We start from the raw sequence: 18,192 nt of genomic DNA, 5'->3' as shown, positions 1-18,192 counted from the left end.
TCACAGTGTCAACCACATATTAAACACCTGTCATGTGTCAGTTACTTCAGCATGCCCTTTTTATAGGCTACAAAATACAGCTTCACACCCACCCTGTGGGAGAGACAGATGGTCATACATAGCTGCAGTGAAAGTGTTCTGATGTTAAAAATAAAGTGTGGGAGAAGAGGCTGGGATAATTCTAGTTCTCTTCCTTTCAATTGTCCAAAATATTTATCTCTCGTAGATTTTAAATTTGTCTTATTTGGATAGAACCCATTACTGAAATGCATTTAGCGTGCATTTTAGTTTTCTCTTAATTCTTTAAATTACTATATCATATTTATGATCTTGTTCTAGATGTGTCTTAAAAATGATTAGCATCAATTTCACACTCTGGGACGTTAAAGCCGTAAACGTAATTTGACAAACATTAGCATTAATAAAAAATAATTTTCTGAAATTTTTAGTAAATATATAGTCTAGAGGGTTATTAAGATATGGAAAATATATAATAAAATATAGGGCACACTCTGGTGATTCATGATAAATTGTTTAAATATGCACATTGATATTTCTCAGTGAAATAAAAATATTACTGAAGTGCCCGCTAACTTAAAAATGTATCACATCAATGAAAAGTATAAAAACTCAAAGCTAGTGTGTGATTTTGTGTAATGTAATAGGAACATAAATAAAATTCTTTAAAAATTGTCATCAGTTCTCAATCAGCCACTGAATAATAGAAAGAGCAAGAAAAGTTTGGGTTTATGAGCAATTGGTTTGTGTTTATTGACTGAAATTTCAAGTAATCATAACATCTTGGCCAAATTAGCATAATAATTGTTGATTCTGTTAAAAATTTAGGCTAGTTGAGTTCGGATCAATGATGACTGTTCACATCATAATAGTCACATTGTGCTAAACGAATCATCACTGCCACTCCACAACATGCCGAAATATTTTACAGACCTTCTAACAGTTATTTTTATGGCACACATGTCAACATTCAATAAACATTCTTTTAAAATATGATTTTAAAATTTTGCTTTTATTAGCAAAGTGACCATATATAGAGGAAACTTGACCACAATGCAATAATACGTCAATGTTATGAAACGAACATACTGAGCTATATATAAAAGGACACTTATTAAATTCTTCCTTTTGACTGTTTTTGTAAGTCTGGTTATCGTCTCTCTGGGGATGAACATTAAAGTCTGAGACACCTGGTGTGGCTGGGGAATTGAAAGCACATAAGTAACCCATGTGCATTTCCTGCAGTGCCCAAACTGCTACTTTTTTTTTTTTTTTTTTGTGGGGCTGGGGATTGAACACATGAAGCAAGCACTCTACCAACTAAGCTATTTCCCCAGTGTTTCTTCATTCTTAACATGGCACATCTTGAAATTCATGTACGAGGAAAATTAATAGCTTTGTGGATTTCTGATATTTGAAATATGGAACACCTACAGACAAGGAACTATTGGTTAGGAAAGAAACAATTTATCTTTATACTTTGAGTTATTTCTCAATGTCCTATATAATCCTAATATTTAAATGCCTCTATTTCATGGTAGCAAGTGTCTCTATTAATTTACCAAATCAGCTCAAATGTCTAATGTCTGTCATTTCAGTCCTTTCAAAATAAAATAATTTACAAACAAGGACACCATCTGGCAACTTTTATTTCTCAATGAGAGATAGTTATTTCTAGATAAAACTTCCTTCTGCAAATTGTTGCTTAAAACAATAAATTCTACTGGTACAAAAAGTAGTAGAAAAACATTAGTATATGCCTGACACGTAGCATGCACTTGTAATCCCAGCAGTTAGAGAGACTGGGGTATAAGGATTGCAAGTTTGAGGCCAGCCTCAGGGTCTTAGTGAGGCATTAAGCAAGAAAAAAATAAATAAAAAGGGTTGGGTTGTGAGTCAGTGATTAAGTGGCTTTGGGTTCAATACCTCATATCAAAAAAAAAAAAAAAGAAAGAAAAGAAAATCACTAGAATGTAGCTAAAGTAGTTCCTAAATTTTTATTTAAATAATTTTTATTTTATTATAATTGTGTTTCAAAAAATATTATATGTGGTGATATAGATTAAAGTGTATTTCCCTCTAAAGGGTTCCCCTATAGGAATAAATGATGAAAGTGTTTTGTATTTATAATTGTTTAATAATGCTTTCAGTATAATCATTTTGGAGTTAACTTTAACAGCATTTAAGATTAATAATTTTATAACCATTTGGGGTTCTGGAAATACGTTTTATTTTCCGATGGTCATTTAACATAGAAACCATTGCTTTGCTCTTTGTCCCTACTGAAAAATATCCCTGCATCCTTGAGAAACATGGGATCATAGAATGTGATGGAATCGGAGGAGAAAAGAGTGGAGAATGTAGGGGAGAACCAGCTAATAAGTTCTGTTTTATTATTTTTAATTGTTCTGTTAATTATACAATGATGTGATAACTCATTACCTATATTCAGTGTGCAATGATCCATCAGGATTATTAATATTTCCAGCTCTTTAAACATTTTTAAAATTGTTGGCTTACATATAAAATTGCACATATTTATGGGGCAAGTGATATTTCAATATATACAATATTGTGGGATTAGTTGCTTTTGAAGAAGGTTTCAGATCTGATTATGGTGGTGGTCTCTGGTGGTGCTGATCCAGAGAGCTCAATAAACTTTGACTAAGCCTCCTTCCACTGCCTTAGTGACTTGAAGGTCAATACGCTGGACTGGATGGGAGGGAGTCTTTTAACCCAACCTGCAGTAGATATGACATATACATTGCCCAGACCTGTGTGAGGACCTGTAGTGTTGTTTCAGAAGACACTGGTAACGCTGATTACTCCAGGATTGGTATTAAGTCTGGATCTTTGGAAATAGAGTATTATAAAGAAGTGTTAAGTAAGCACTCATTGGACTGTTCTGTGCTAATTTTGAGCAGCTTGAAGGCCCAAGCCAAGTAGTAGAAATGCGGTTGCCCTGTGCACAGAGATCAGAGTTCAGGAACAAATCTATCTAAGAAGCAGTTCTGGATTTGAAAGTGGGCGTTTGTGCAGGCAGCAAGCTGGCAAGGGCTGCGCCCAGCTTCTGACCACATGCCTGCAGCAGATCTGCTCCAGGACCCTCTGCCTGCCCCGTCACTGGGTTTCTTCACTATAAACTCATATGGCCCTGGGAGTTGTGTGCTGACACAGGGCCCACACAGGAAAGGAGGACATATATGAGGAAGAGGATCATATATGCCTGTACTTCCCAAGCTGAAGTGAATGTGTGAATCTCCGGATATCTTGATAAAATGCTGGGATGGGGCCTGACACCCTATCTTCCAAATTAGATTGCCGCCGATACTGATGCTGTTGGTCCGCCGACTACAGATCTTCAAGTAGCAAAGATTCATTCTTCTGTTCTTGTGGGGACATTAATCGACACCTGAAAATTATTTTTAAGGTTCGATACTAAGACATCTGAGAGGAGAGTGTACTTAAATAGAATCAGCTTACATTGGAAAATGCCCTGGTGATCAGCTAGTAAACCCAGGAGCCAATATCCAGGAGTGTGACTGAGCACCTCCTCTGTTTCATCAGCACCTCCTGAAGCTATTTTCTCAAGTTGGATGTGCTATATTCTGTGTACATGGCTCAAAAAGAAAAGAAGGTTTGTATTAAAATCTGTTTGTATTAAAGTCTGTTCAAAGTTTGTTCGTTTGTTTTATACTTGTCTAAATATGATTTGGGCAAGGCAAATCAAGGATATTTGAGAATCGAAGAGAAACATTCACTAAATGTATTTTTTAATTGGCAGAGGGGACAGTTTATCACCTGTATTAGATTGTTTTATCATAAGTTACTCCATCATTATAATGGAAGGAGTTTTAGTTCAAATGCAGATTACTAAGCACATGCCTACTTACGGTTTATAATGTATTTGTAGTAACCCTCTGGCTTCTGAGTCCTGAGAACAACAGTGAAGAGGATAGTGAGATTAATATTTGGATCTGCTAAGAAGTGGCAGAAACAGAAAACCTGTATGCAAATACAAAAGCAAATATTCTCCTGGTTATAATATAAAAATATTATGCTTCATATGAAACTGGGGCTTTGCTTACTCACTGACAGAATGAGGAAGTTAAAAATTTACTTTAAAAAAAGCAAAATGTGAGGAATATTCATCCCTTGGCAGATTGACTGAATTTGTGTTTGATAAATCATTGTACTGACTTCTCATGATAATCTACAAGAAAGCATATTGATTTCCCTTCAGGATTCTCATCACCTCCAATAAACACAAACATTTGTTAAATTTCTAATATATCTGAGACCTAGCACCATTATTTCTTCTGAGGAAACTTTAACCACACAAAGAGGAAAGGAAGAACTCAATGAATCAAAATGCAAAAAAGTCTAGAAAGAGCTGACTGAACATGTTGATGTGTCGGAGGACTGAGAGTTAAATATAAGATCTGACACTCTGGGGTAGGGTAGGTGAAGAAGACAGACTTTAGGAAAAGATGACAAAAAAAACCATTCATGATGTGATACTGAGATTGTTTCCTAGACGTTGAACCCTGTGCAACTAGAAATATATTTACATAGCTTTCAAAAATACAAAAATAAAAAGTTCTCATTGTGGGAAGTACCATCCCATAAATGGCTTTACTTGACAGAGAATGTTTTCCAATAGTTTTGTGAATCCTTTACGTGACTTAGAGAAGTTTATACCGAATATTGAAGTTTACATTTTGATTTAACTCATGACATTATTTAAGATCTTCTGTGTAGAGCAATTGAAATAATGGACTAATGCTAATAAAATCATGACATTTACAGGTACATGGATAGAGTTGGAGAATATTATGGTAAGCCAACCCTAAAAAAAACAAATAGCAAATGTTTTTTCTGATATGAGGATTCTGATCCATAATGGGTATGGAAGTGGAGAGCATGGGAGTATGGAAGGACTTTAGATAGGGCAAAGGGGAGGGAGGGGGAGGGCACTTCTGAGGGTAGGAAAGATGGTAGAATGAGATGGACATCACTACCCCAAGTACATGTATGAAGACACAAATGGTGTGACTCTACTTTGTGTACAACCAGAGACATGAAAAACTGTGTTCTATATGTGTACTATGAATTGAAATGCATTCTGCTATCATGTATAACAAACTAATAAATAAATAAAGGTCTTACCTTTAATCTTATTTTTTGGTGGTTTAATTAGTGAGACCTTTATTTATTTATTAATTTGTAAGTGCCATGATTTTATTCTCTTTTAATGCTCAATAATATTCCATTGTGTGTATATATATATATCACAGTTTATCCATTCATCTACTGAAGGGCATCTAGGTTGGTTCCACAATTTATCTACTCATAGAAAATTTCATATTTTCATATAAAATGCATTAGTGAATTGTGCTGCTATAAACATTGATGTGGCTGCATCCCCTTGTATGCTGATTTTAAGTCCTTTAGGTATAAACCAAGGAATGGGATAACTGGGTCAAATAATGGTGCCAGACCAAGTTTTCCCAGGGATCCATACCGCTTTCCATATTGGCTGCACCAGTAATTAGTAAGATCTTTTGTTCTTAACTTCTGATTTTTTTTTTTTACTTATTTAAACCTTTTACCCATTAGGCATTTCTGAAAGTGAACATGAAGGCTCAAGATAAGTCACCTGATATTGCTGTTTGATGAGCAGCAGAATCAATTTTATCACTTTGCAAATATAGGAATCTAAATAAGCAAAGACACATTGCTGGACGTGTTGAAAATACACACACAAGAGTGTAATCATTTGGTGTTTAGAGGTCTCCGTTGTCCCTAGCCTGGTCCAGGAGAGACTGCAACCCTATTTGGAGCCCATTTTAACCCTGTGCTTCCATTTGCCAGCTACCGCCAGCGAGGAGTAAGTCTTCCCTGAAATAGAATCAAATAAAAGATTCAAGAATTGGATAGACTGAAAATTTTACCCAGCCTTCCAAAGTGGAAGCTCTGCCTTTACTTGTGGCCTCCAAGTGTACACCATCCCGGAAGCTGCTCTGTATGAACACAGGTCAGGACGTTTTCCACAGAAATAAAGGGTCCTGGCTCTTCATAGGGGACAAGTTTTGAGGTCGCTGAGCTCTGCGCATAGCATGAATTTATATGAATGCCACTATCTAAGTAAAGCACATTCATCACATAGCATTATTAATTAGCATGCCTCATTTCATTAAAGAAATAAATTGTTCTACTCTTCTCGACTCACCTTGGGCAAAAAGCTGAACTGAAGCTCAGGTGAGAAGAGTAGTGTTCTCTGTTGTGATTTGAGGATTGTACAGCTGTGATGATTTTTCATTTGAAAAAGTCAACGGTTGCTTTTGGAGTTTTTGTTTGTTTGGTTTGGGGAAATTATTATCCTGCTCCTCTATGTTCATAGAATTTTTTCTCTAATCCGTTTTGTCAGTGTTTTCTGAATCGTACAGCAGATTAACGTGTGCAGCAGAGAAATGGACATTTTTATTTGAAGATTTAATCCAAGAGACTTAAATTAACCTATCATACAAATATCTAATGCTGCATACTATGTAACACTTTATACTTTTCAAAATGTATAAAAATCAACAACCTGCTTCCTGCGATGTGTCATTTGAAGCAACCTTTTGCTGTAACACAGAGGCTAACATTCTTGATGATGGAAAAATAAAAACGGAACTGATAAGAAGTGGAGGGGTAGCCAGGGAAACTCACATCCTCCTCTCTCACTAAAGGTGTTGAGAAGCTCACTGAAGTAAGGGAAAAGGCCATTATCTCTTTCTGGGCTTCAACACTTTGACCCAGCGGTTCACGTATGGTGACTGAGCTGGATCTCAGGGCTAGTAACTCCAGAGGGTTGTAAATGCATCTGCAAGGGCCAGTGCAGGGTTCAGATCTACCGGCTTCCCTCAGGGGCTTCCCAGTGGAAAGGAAAAAATGAGTGAAGCGGCCTTGGGCTTCATGTTCTAGACATAAAAAGGAAACAAGACACAGAGCCCAGGAAAAATAAAACGAAGTCTCAACAGACAAATAAATAAACTAACAATTTAAGAAAGATAGAAAATAGGTAATGGGTAGGTGGATGATTGACAAATGACAGATGATAGATGAAAGGGAGAGAGAGGTATAGGAGAGGGAGAGAGAATGAGTTAGGGTTGGGTTCTGAAATGCCCCCCAGAGACCACAGGCCAAACGCCTGTGGTGCTGTTGGAAGGTGGAGGCCCCCTTTGGGCTGGAGCCTGGGGACGAAGTGCGTTCCTGAAGGAGGCCCGTGGAGGCCATGTTGGCATCTGGCCTTCCTCTCTCCTCTTTCCTTCCTACCCAGAAGACGGCGAGTGGTGTCCTTGGCCATGTGCGCTCCGTGGGATGCTCTTCCTTGCCACAGGCCCAAAGCCACAGGGCCAAGAGAACAGGGACTGAAACCTCTGAAACATAAAACTTTCCTCCTTTGAAGTTGGGTATCTGTGGCATTTTGTCTCCGTGACAGAAGGCTGAATACCACAGACAGTATTTACCTGCGTACATAGAGTTCACGTGTGTGTGTGTGTTTCAAGAAAGAGTAACTCCATAACAATTTCTTTTGATGAAAACTGAATAGAAAATATATCTTGGTGATCTGAAGCTTAGATAATCTTTATGCTTGAATAATTTCAGAGAGAACAGCCAATTTACTACCGAGTAGATACATAATCTAACGGCAAGGGAACTACTTAATCCGGGTCACAGGATTTGGGATGTGACAGAGTAAGGGAAAAATTATAGGCCATCATGCAAGTCTACTCCAGAAAACAACAAAAACACCATACACTGACAAAGAAGGAATGCTATCAATTCTGATTGATGTTGTGAACTGGAACAAAAGGTCTCGATGGAGAGAAATTGGAAACACTTGGCTAAAATGAGATTTGAAGACAACTGTCTGATTCATTTTTCAGCTTTCTGCCTGTCCCTCATTACCATGCCTCAGTGCAGTTTGATTATATTACTAGGGAAGTGCATATTTCTGTAATGAAGAAATATTATCATATCCTTTGGTTCTCAATCCTGCAGGGAAAGAATTAATAACTAATCACATAATCTCTTCTATAATTTATCTTTCATAATCCTTAGAGTGTAACATGACTAATAATGTTAAAGGAAGTAAAAATCATAAGACTATTAACAGTTGTTGTTTTCATTACCCTGTTATTGTTTGGGTTCGACTGTGATAAAAGCAGTCAATTTGAAATGTGTAATAAAATTTGAAATCCATTATGCCTGATTTACCTAGAGGATGTTCAGAAGAAAGTGGGAAAAATAATTTTTAAAAGAAAATAGACTTTTTTTTCTGGCTCTTTGGATTTCTGTCAAAGAAATGAATATGATAAAAAGAGTTTGAAAATGATGATTTCTAAGATTACTTTATGCAGGGACATTGCTCCCTTTCCTTTCAAGTTTCAAGTGTTAAAGTATTAAGTCCCAGAGTTCAAAATTACTATCAGAAGTGGTACATTTTATTTTAATTAACCTGATTTAATCTTTCCACAATGAATATATTTATCATTACATTAAATTGTATCTTGTAAATATATACAAATATAAGTTGTCAATTAAAAAGAAGTGGTACATATTAAATGTACCATTTAATATCCTCAGGTTAGTAGAATGGTTCCTAGGCAACTGAGTATATCAAATGAGATTGGCACAAAGTTCTTTTGAGCTTAAATAACTCACCAAATAAATGAAATTAATGCCTTCAAAGGAAAAGATAAATAAACATTGAGCGATAAAATAATTTCAGTTGTCAAAAAGTTAAATATGATCTTGAAATGTTCTAGGCCAAAATATCAGGGAAAACCTTGAAAAAATTTAGGAGTGAGAGGAGGAGATTAGGTCTCATCTGGCACCCCCACAACCTGGAGCCCTGCTTTCCCCTCCTCCTCAGTATGGAGGGAAAAGAGGAAGAATAGAAGATAAAGGTGGCGCTCCCTGTCCCTTAACCCCTAATTCAGCAGATATGAAAGCTCTTAAGACAGACGCTGTGCTGAAAGTGGGGAAGGGCTTTCCTAAACTCCCCTCTCCTAGGGCAGCTGCTGGAGATCAGAGAGCCCAAGACTGCCAGGCACCCGACTTCAGTTTCTATTAAAAACTCACCGTGGTTTAAAGCACTCAGTTTAAGGAGACAACCTATTTCTGGAGAGAGCATTGGGGAAACAATCTCCTATTGATGAATATGAAAGAAAATCACCAGGAACGTGTAAATCTGTATGTGTGTGTGTTTAATCATCTGCCTTTTCCATTTAATTCATCATGGGCATTTTTGAAAGACTTCAAAACTCAAATCAAATTAAATAACAGTAACAATTTGGAAATCTTTCCTTCCATAGAAACAGGAACTGTATCCAAGTTATGTGACTTGTTCACAGCCTAGAGGCAAAGTGGTAACATGCCATCTACAACTCAATGAGGATCTCAGGAAGCCAGAAACACTTCTCTAATTGGTGCCCCTGGGTGGAAGGCCAGCCTGCACTTTGGGGACCCCCTTGTGGTTAAATGAGGTAGGGTGGCTTCAGGCGAGCAGGAAGTGTGGCCTCAGTAGTCACTGCTGGCAGAAACATGTTAGTGCTGAGCCACTCCCTCTCCACAGCCACTCTGTGTGGCAGGTGGCCATTGCTCCATCAGCCTGTGCCCCAGCGTGCAGAGATAGGACAGAATACCTAGCTGCCTTGTAATGTGAGCAAAACTAGCCCCTGTGCTGTGAGTACCAAGGTTGGGACTGTTGAGTGTAGCAGCACACCCTGGCCTGTACTGACTAGAACATACACTGCCACATTAAATCTTTTCAGCAAGGTAATAAATTTGGAATTATGATACTATTTGTAATGATGCACACAAACATGAGAACATTTAGAGAGATAGAATAACTTGTCCAGCTTGGAAATGCCAGAGCTGGAATTCTTAACCCTGGTCTTATTAAAATGGACTTTCCATTTTTCTATCAGTGAATTTTCTACCACGTAATGTAAATTTCAGTTAGTAACAGCTACTGTTTAATATAAGAGAGAAACAATGTAAGGAAAGAAGGAAGGTGGGAGGAAGGGGAATTTCTTGTACATGCTCTGAAAACCCATTTACTGTGAGTATGGCAGGGTTTGAGGAAGAAGTGGTCCTTTTATGTCTCTATTTCCTTTGCACAGCTGTAAACACACAGGAGAGTTATGAAATAGTGAAAAGACTACCAGTGAGATTACAGGTTCTCAGACAAAAGATACATGAAGGCGTTTCCTTGGACTATCTTGAAGGAAATAAGAAAAGTAAAAATCAAGCCAACTTAAAGCAAATTACTGACATAGATTTTGAGTGCTTCATGATGCCCAGGAGTTGAAGGCTCAGAATCAGAATGGCAGATTTGAGACAAAAAGCAGGGGTCAAAAGGAATAGTCACACCAACAGGGTAATTGTCAAGGATTTGAGATCAAAGACAAGTTGTGTACAGATACATGCTTTCAGACCACCTACCCCCCAGCTGAAAATGCTTCCATCCTTGCTATACTAACATCCAAAGAGGAATTGAAGGATAAAACTGTGTTATTTTCTGTCTTTAAACTTACCTGTGTTTTGAATGCCCACTACAGAACTTCTCTCCTGCAATGTACCCCACACAGCCCTGACCATTGTTTGTCATATGAACAAATAACAACATGACGGGATACCATGCTTGACATTCACTTTGCTTTCTAAAATTGAATTTTAAGAACAACATCTGATTTTCTCAAAAGACAAATTCAAACGGAATGAAAATTATACAGGACAAGAGACAGAACCCGGGAAGAAGAGTGAGTAGACTGGATGGGCTCAGGATTGAGCAGTGGCAAACAGAAACAGTTGCATGAAATATGTGAGGGAAGGGCACCGGGGAGCAGAGAGACTCAGAAACCAACAGCCAGGACTCACCTGGTGAATGTAGGATGCTGACAACTGCCAAGATTCTCAGAAAGAAGATCCATGCAAAATAATGTGACTGAATAGTGGGGACATTATGGTGGCATAAGCTTGACTTTTGAGGACCTAGAGAATAAGCTTAGGCATACAGAAGGTGAACCAAGTCTCTGTGACAAAGCTTCAGAAAAATCAAGGAGTCAGTGTCTCTGGTTGGCATCACCATGGACACCCATTCATGCTGGGAGGTATCAACATTATCCCTGTAACTCCCCTGGAGAAGCCTGTTCCACCTCTGTTCTCTCCTGCCCCTGCCCCAGGCACTTCCTGTTACAGACTCCAGTCTCTGTCCCATACCATGATGAACTCCAACAGTGACTGTAACAGGCTGGTCAGGTTCTATGGGTCCTTCCAGGGAACTCTTGAATATAGGGGTTATTTGTGGGGGGGGGAGGGGGCATTTGGCACTAGCAGATGTTCTCAGTGGGGGATGGCAGGGCCTCTGCCTCTTGCTCCAGCAGCTGTCCATGCACTGAGAGGGAGCAGAAGCAGTGTTCTCTGCTTTCTGCAGGGGAGATTTTATGAACCCATAAAATGTATTCAGTTTAGGACCTTACAGCACAATAACAACTATGGCTTCAACACATCTTACAGAAAGCCTGGGAGCACTTTAGAGCCAGAAGTCACTTCATAAGTAAACCCATAAATACCTTCTATGTGTTATTGTACACATGCAGAAGGTTTTAAAATACCGTTAGAAATAAATGCTCTGAAGCAGTGTAGCCTCCACAGCCCACCATTACTCCCCTGGGCCAGCAAAATCAAGTCTTCAATGTGATCCCTCTGGGTCTCTGTGTAGTGAAGCATTTCACATTCTCTGAGCTGCACCATGATCAGCCGTGGGGCACCCAGTGATTTCCCCTGGCACTTTGCAAGTTCCCTTCCCCTCGGGGAAGGTCCAGGTGAAGTGAATGCACAGTGAGTCTGAGGAGCCTCACTTTCCCTGAACCACATGTTACGTTTAGACGTGAGGTGTCCCCGGAAGCTCATGTGTGAGACCACACAGGAAGGTTCAGAGGTGAAATGATTGGGTTGTGAGAGTCTGCGCCTATTCATTGCATTAATCCTCCGATGGGGATTGACTGGGTGGTAACTGTAGGCAGGTAGGGTGTGGCCCAAGGTGGGTAACTGGGGGACAGCTTTAGGGTAGATATTTTGTGAGCTGAGCTAAGTCTCTCTTTTCCTCCCCCCCCCACCCTCTCTCTCTCTTTCTCTCTCCCTGTCTCCATCCTGATGGCTCTGTCCTGAGCTGCCTTCCTCCACCACACTCTTCCACCATGATATTCTGGCTCACCTTGAGCGCAGGCCAGTGCAGATGGTGGCCATCTTTGGAATGAGACCTGTGAAACCATCAGCCTCAAAACCAACCTTTCCTCCTCTCATTGTTCTTGTCAGGTCTTTTGGTCACGGCCACGAAAAAGCTGAATGAAACACCATCAGGACCCTCAAGGAAAGCCTTCCTGATCCCAGGCCCGGAGCCCGTGCACAGGGCCTGCCATCGTGGGTTGAGAGTGACGGCTCCTGAGTTTGCACTGGCTTCCATTTCATTAGCAAACGCTTAAACAAAACGAAACACCTGGTTGGTAATCACAGCAATGACATGAAAGACAATCGGATAAAACGTCCTGTTCCCTGTGGAGTCGAGAGTGTGTTTGAAAGGAGGTTTGGAGGAAGAACCTCTCTTTACCAGGCACTGGCCAGCAGTTGGAATGGCATCCAAGGCTCGCACACCCATTTGACTTTTTTGAGGATAATGCAAAGCTCGGCGACACAGCTACAGATGGCATTATTTTGTTTAGACTTCTAAAGGGCACTTCATGTGTTATGGGAGATAAAAGCCATTTTGAAATGCAGTCTCTTTGGATTGCTGAAATCAAACAAAGTGCATTGAAAAGTGGTTAAAAGAAAGACACAAAGAACCTTGATTTTGTGGTCAGTGCAAGGTACTTTTTTTCCATGGCATTTGTTAATTTTTTATATTCGCATTGATCAAATATCTATCATTTTGATCCTTTTCTCCATGGAGATAATGGTGTCAGCTCTCTCCAGGTGGAATCCAGAAAGGAGCTCACTAGGAGAAGCAGGCAGAGGAGGTGGCTCAGCTCCTGAGCTCCCAGCTGCCCAGTTTTATGTGTTCATCACCAGAGGGAAGTACTGTCATTGTTCATAAGAGAAAGCTCTGTGTGCACATGGGTGCTACTGTCTCTACCCCTTATTGCTGTAAATAGGATGGATGCCCGGTGGTGGGGTCTCCTCTGACGCTCAGATACAGGCCTGCCACAGAGAGTGGCCAGCTGAGCAGACAGGAATATGACTCTCCACCCTCATCTGAGAAGGTACCTGGGCAACCCTATGACTCTGCAATGAGAGGCAGGTTGCTGTGATGACTCCAAAGCTCCTTCAGTCTGTCACCCTCAAAATGTGCTGCAGTGACCTAGTGAATCCCCCGGGAGAAACTGGAATAAGTTGTGCTGTGGATCAGGTTTTCCTAGGGACAGTGCCTTGGAAAGTATGACTCACAGGTCAAGACTCATAGGTCACACAGACCCGTGATTGATCTGGGGATTGCTCACTGTGTCACTGACAGCTGAGCTGGGCAGGTAGGACAGAGTCCCCATGGCCTGCAAAGCCTCAAGTCCCTGCTACTTGCTTGCTGAAGGTGCCCATTATTATGAGTCTAGAAAAGAATAGAAATGGAAATCATTACAGATGTATATAATATCGTGATAGGTGCAATGGCACTTAGATGAAGGGTAGATGTGAGAGATGTATGCATATATGTATGTACATGATTTATCTATGCATTATAAAGTTCAAATGCATATATAATGCTGTGTATTTTCTTTAAGCTAAAAAATTTTAAATGAGAAGTCACTCCCATAAAACAAACAGAAACCCCAGACATCTAAAATTATTTTTGCAAGGTTACAAAAATAGGATAAATAAATTTTCAAAACAGGAGATAAAAGATAATATCACATTAAAAAAAATACACAGTGCTTGAAACAAAATTTTGTGATTTCTTAAACTGTGTTAGTTTAAGGTGCTTAAACTAAAAACAGAGACTCCGACTTATACATGTCTCTATTTTCTTCCTCTATGCTTCTCCCTCATCCCCCACCCTCCCCCTTTCCCTGCTCTCTGCCTTCCTCCAATTTAATGTAGCACTTCTCTGATGATTTGGCACAATTTCTCTCTCTGACAGAAACTTAAGATTTTGGATCTATTAGCAGTGCATACATTATTTATTAACTTGCATCAGGAGTAAACTCACAATTGGCAAGCTCAGAAACTGCGGAAAATCATCATACCACCGCCGTCGCCGGCATCGCTCCTCAGCAGTCCAGAACAGATAGAAACATTTCAAAGGCAGCTTCTCTCTGATGGCTGGATATGGAGAGTATAATAAATGGCTTGTTTCATTCACAATTTCCCTCCGTCCATGCAGCGATGGCTTGTGCATTAGTAAGAAGGCTTACAAGTACATCAACATCCATCTCCAAATGCTCCAGAGGCTCATCTGAGTTATGATTGTATGTCAGGGAGGGGAAAATGAAAGAGGTCCCAAAGCACTAGATAGAGTTTTTTAAACTTTGGCAGGTGTTCTACAATGCTGTGTCACAGAATTGTCGTCAGGTGGCACAGTTCACGGTGACAAACTGATGGCAAACAGAAGAGGCTGGCAGTGTGGCACCCAGCAAGGCCCTCCTTGTTTCTATGCCTGCTGCCACCCTTCAGGGAGCAGGGAGCCAGGCACACGTTTGGGACTTCATTTACAACAGATGGCAGCTGTAGGGAACAAGTGACGTATCAGATAAATTAAGTGCATGTCTGATAGCTGGGATGGCTTTGGTGTATGCATTGCATGATGAGGGCTGGGGATGGCTGTGGGAGATACAGGGACCAAAATACAATTGAGAAATGGTTGAAGAAAGGCAGCGTGTCTCGCAAGCTGGGATGAAATCCTTTAAGGAGAAACAGAAAGCCTGTGAGTTTGCATACAAAGTTTTCTCTCCCCAGGGGTGAAGATTGCTTCCAAATTTTCAATTTGATTGCTATTTCTCTGCATATCGTTTATTTTATAAAAATAATAGGAATACATTTGACCTAAGTTGACTGATGTGTTTAGACAGCTTTCTTTGGCTAGTATTGGTATAAAAATAATGAAACATCATCTTGTCTCGCTATTTTGTTTTACTCTTATTTTGGTGTAAAAAGGAAACCAATGCAGCATATTTTTTAGAGTCTTTGGAAACACACAATAGTGGAAAATGAACCCTACTTTTAAGGAGGCAGTTTAAAATTTTAGTGTGCCAAGTGCAATTTAGGCTTGACATTATGTAAAAATGCCGTCATGATTCATGGGGTTTTGGAAGCTGGTTACCTTAGTGATTTTATTTATCTCTCTGATATTGTCTGACAGTTGAAATGTGCTTAGCAGTTGCTAGCTTTAAACTAGGGAAAATTGAAACCAAGTTGCTTGTGGGATATCAAACTTAGAATTCCTTTCCTGTTTTGGGAGGTGGTGTTCAAATAGGGCAACGTATTCTCATTTGTTTTTGTCTTAATATTTAGAGAGAAGCCTCAAGTTAAAAATCAGTTCTCTTAGATAATGTATGAATTTAGATATAGACGTGGACATATATAGATCTACACACACAACCACACACACACACACACACACACACACACACACATACACACACATGCACACATACTCCTTTAGAAAATGATGGATAACTGAATCCAAAGATAAAATCACAGCTGAGCAAAGCCAGATTTATTTTATGAGAGGAATAATCTCTAAGATGCAATAAACTCAGATTGCATGTTTATAATTAAATTAAAACCAATATATAAAATGGTCAAAATTTCACCAAGACAGGCAAATATAATGTTATTAATATTAGCATTCATTATATAAGCCTTAAAAGATGAGTAGAAAATGCTCTGAACCAAGAGATGTCAAAAGTGTATCTTCCTTAGGGAGGTTAAATTAGGAGTTGTCGTCTAAAACGCCATTTCATATTCTATGGAAGTTCAATGCTATTCTAAAACTTCTGTGTGTACATTGGACATTTACTCTGGTAGTCTCCTCTTATTTTAAATTATTGCCTCTTCCAAATTGTCATTTTAGTTAGCATCACCTCATGGCTGCAGCCTGAGTCCTCATCCTCAGGCGTGTCCATAGTCAGACCCCAGCATGTGAGATATGCACAGCGCGCGCGCTCACACACACACACACACACACACCAGTGCATGAGAAGCAGGAGCAGGTGCAGCAGAGCAAGCAAGGAGCCCACACAAGGTGACGTCATACTGCGTATGCTCCACCCCACAGCATCCCAGCCTCGACTGGACTGTCTTTCCTCTTGCCCTTTGCTTCTTTCCTCTTCCTCCTGGATTACCTTCAGAGCTCCAAAACCTCTGCTACACACAGGCTCCCCCATGCCTTCAGGCTTAGCTTAGACCTATTTTGCATTTCAAACCTCTCAAGATGTTTAGCAGATCAAAAGGACTTTCTTGTAATAAGATCTTAGAAAGCAGTTGCAATTATACATTGCCGTTCATGTTTATCCATTGCACAAGTTAAAGTCTATCTAAGAAACAAACATTTTTCTATTAGAAATTCAGGGCTATAGTGATAATATTGTTAGACCAATACGAAGCATTGCGCTTTTTTCTTATGAACTTATTTCTATCTCTTACTCAAAACCTTTCATTTCACTTTAGATCACCTTTTCTTTTTCTTTTTTAAAATTCTCAGCTCCTCTGTTAAAGGTCCTTGTATCTGTTATTGCATAAGGGAAATAGACCGTGCTTGACCCACTGCATTCCACGCCACCAGGACACCAGGATCACCATCGGTTCTAGCCTTGACTGCAGCGCCACAGCTCACAGATGCTCCATTCTCTAGCTCAGCAGTTCTCCAACTTGGTCTCAGGATCTTTCAACCTTCCTAAAACACGGGGGCCCTCTGTGAACGTTCATGAGGGTCTATGTGTCCAGTGACCCACAGAATCTGAGAAGCATGGACCAATGCTGGGCCTTGAGCTCCCGCTGGCCCTTCTGTGACTTCATGTTGGTGACTTGGAGATAGCCACAGTGCGAGGATGGCAGTGATGTGATGAAGCCCGCTGGCCAGAGTGATTCTTAAATTCTTAGAAATTCTGCAAGCCAGTTTCTGAAAAGATTCATTGTTAAAACATTACATAAACTTATAACTAAATAGCACATAAAAAATAAGTACACCCAGCCCACCACCTTCTGGTTCTGTACTGTTGGTGTGAGGTTCTCAGTCTTCTGTGTGTGCGGGCAGGAAGGGCTCTGTGCTCTGTGCCCTGGCCATCTCTGTAAGATCCCCAATCCTGTGATGTGAGGTGGATCTTTGAAAGAGGTCATGGCTGAATATCTACAAGACAGAAGCTGTCAAATGCTACAAAGCTAGACTTGCCTTGTGGTCCTATTGATTTAAGAAAGTGTTAATAATGCTGATCAAATGCAAAGTGTGTCAAATCTGTAGTAGGCGGGTTGTTATGAAAATTGTAAATAGCAAGCGGAGGAAATGACCTTCATGTATCCAAACAAGAGGACCTGATTCAGTTTAAAAGTCATTCATAAGAAGAAGTTCCAGACTGTGGATTTGCTGCTTCACTTCCTTCTCACTTATCCAGGTGGACATTCATGTTGAAACTGCACTCAGAGAACCAGTTGTTAAATAGTCTCCATCTCGCTCACCAGGTCACTCTCACAATGCTGGTCATGGTTGTGCACAGTCGACAAAACTATATTACACTTAAAAATAATAGCAACCCCTACAGATGTTATTTGAAGAACATTTTCTAACAAATAAAAGGAAACATAAACAGCCTGGCTGTACCTGGGTGTTGAGTGTCCCTGAGTGGTCCCATCTTGGGACTCTGAGGGGTCAGTGGAAACTTTACAAGGTGGAGCCTGGTGACAGGTCTTTGGTCACTGGGATGTGTCCTTGAAAGAGATCATGGTACCCAATCTCCTCCTCCCTCTTGTTTCAGCTTCATGGCCCTGAACTGAGGGGTCTGTCCCTGCTAAGTGCTCCCTTCATGACACACTTCCTCAGCACCGTGCTCCATGGCCAACCAACGGTGAGTGGAAGCCTCCCAACCTGTCAGCCGAAATAAACCTCTCCTCTCTGCAAGTTGACTGCCTCAGGTGCTA

Source organism: Ictidomys tridecemlineatus, chromosome 13 (genome assembly GCF_052094955.1).
Source record: "Ictidomys tridecemlineatus isolate mIctTri1 chromosome 13, mIctTri1.hap1, whole genome shotgun sequence".
NCBI lineage: Eukaryota > Metazoa > Chordata > Mammalia > Rodentia > Sciuridae > Ictidomys > Ictidomys tridecemlineatus.
The sequence above is the reverse complement of the archived record's forward strand: the minus strand, read 5'-3'. Positions refer to the sequence as shown.